Here is a 2,534-nt window from a genome sequence, read left to right on the forward strand (position 1 = left end):
ATGTACAGGAGACGAATGAGCCTCGAGATGTTGAGAGGGACGGCGTTGATGGCGATGATTTGTCAGCAAAGTCTTGAGGGGGAGTCTAGGTGTGACGAGTCCCATGTATTCCTGGATGAGCTATTTTGTTGGATCAGACAGTGCTCACAATGCAAACTAGACGATCTCTGACAACCCCTCTTTGCAATCAGGATCGATGAGAGGGATGCCTAGAAAGTGTTTGATACGACACCGTCATGAAATGGACAGTTCTGTTGGAACAGAACGATCATATATCCTTGCGATGAATAATTTTGGTGCGATCAAATCAGCTTGTTATGGGAACTGTACTCTCGGTTATTTCCGAATAGTTATTGGGAGGATAAAGGAGTAAGGATAGTGGACTCATGCATCGCATTGCATACATGATATTCTTCAATATTGATTCTAAATTCTCGAGTTTTATACTTCATTCATCATTATTATATGCTTGTATGATCACATGATATATTTGTATTAGTGTGTTGTCTTGGTGTATTATTCCGTGTAATTCCACGACGTCGATGACAAGTTTTTCATAGATGTTTTACTCCGTCTCTTTTCTTCTGGTGTATTTGTATGCATGTTCAGATAGACCCATCAGCACTGATCTGAGGTTATCACTTCACTATGTCCCAGGAGGGGACATGGAGCGTTGAGGGTAATCGACACACTTACATAGGTCCTTGCGACCTGGAGCTGGATTGGGTAAGCAATGGCTCAGTTCTGCATTTTCCATCTTACTACGCAGTTCGGGAGAAATCATTCACTTTGCCCGACCGAAGACCTGCAACCGCCAGATTTTCTGTACTGGCTGAAGCTCGAGGCGCACCAGAAGTTTTTAGGACCTGTCTCCAAACAGGATTCTCATCATCAGGATCGGCGCCAAGAGTGACAGACGAGGCCATGCCAAGGGGGTACACCCCAGATCCCTCGATGGATTGGGGAGCGAATGAAGTGGAGGAGGAGGAAGACAACGTCGACTATGTAGAGCTTATCTGCATAGAAGATTCAGTTGAGATCATTGAGATCTTTTCTGACTCGGAGGTGGAGGAAGACCCTAGCGAGGCTTCCAGTACACTTTCAGTTTAGGAGGTTTCTCTTTTGTTTTATTGTGATAGGAACCTGTGTGAGATACTTTTTGTAATGTCAATGCCTTGACATTATTTTCTTTGTATTTTCAGTTTTTTTTATTTGTGGCGATGATTAGATTTCACCCATTTTATAGGTTACAAAAAACGTAAAGAAAAATTTACTCATTTTTCTAAGAGATTAAATATGAAATAATTTTCGGGACGTTACATACCTTCTACGTATCAGGTTGATATGCACTAGATATAAGCATATTGTAGTGATCTTTATCTCTTCCACCATTATATTATGATATTTGATAATCATTTCTAAAATATGCTTAAATAACATATAACAATTATATATTTATCATATTAGTAATAAACTAATCATAATATCGACTCTAGCTTCGATCTACTATTCAAAGCCCAATCCATTCTAAGATCTCTTCTTCCTTGAACACAAAGTGGTTGTGGATCGGGTCTTGACATGAAGTAGAGATCTCGTCCATGACACTTATTTATAGTGGAAGAATATTTTCTATTTCACAATATGTATCGATCCATGTGCTATAAATTATGATTGGTAAAAAAAATACTTAATAATTAAAATTTTAACTTAAATATATATTTTTTTCTAATTATAGCCCATAACACATGAACTGCCACAAATCTTGAAATAGAAGGGAGTAATATCTCTAGTCGCAAAATGTGTGTCACTTCTACTTGATGTACCTTGCATTATCATTAGGAGAAAAGTAAAACAAAAATTAAATATAGAGTAAATTACACTGACACCCCTGAGTTTTAGCGAAATTACACAAACTACCCCTCACTTTTTCACACCTACACAGACCCCCTAGTTTTTGTACTTTTATTACACTGACCACCTCTGCATGAGAAGTAAGTGTAATTTTTTAAATAAAAAATATGATAAGTGCAATTAAGTTAAACAAAACATGGTATATTATAAAGACAAATCCAAATAATATATGAGTCGGTACCTCTTTATTATTTTTGGTTCGTTACGATATAGTATAAGAGCGATTTAAACAATATCCATTTATAATTGTTGATGCAAAAAAATAATAAAGATACATTGATTTGTATATTATTTGAATTTTTCCTCACAATATATCATGTTTTATTTAACTTAATTGTATTTATCACATTTTTTATTTAAAAGATTACACTTATTTCTCAGGTAGGGTGGTCAGTGTAACGAAAGTAAAAACTATGAGAGGTGGTTTGTGTAGGTATAAAAAAGTGAGAAGTGATTTATATAATTTCACTAAAATTGTCAGTGTAATTAACTCTTATATATATATATATATATATATATTTTTTTTTTGACTAATGGTAATAGAAGAATACATGGAGTAATATTTGCAACAAAGAATAACCATCAACATTTCCATGGCAATGTTTGGTAAAAAACATGAAAAC

Source organism: Lupinus angustifolius, chromosome LG04 (assembly GCF_001865875.1).
Source record: "Lupinus angustifolius cultivar Tanjil chromosome LG04, LupAngTanjil_v1.0, whole genome shotgun sequence".
Lineage (NCBI taxonomy): Eukaryota > Viridiplantae > Streptophyta > Magnoliopsida > Fabales > Fabaceae > Lupinus > Lupinus angustifolius.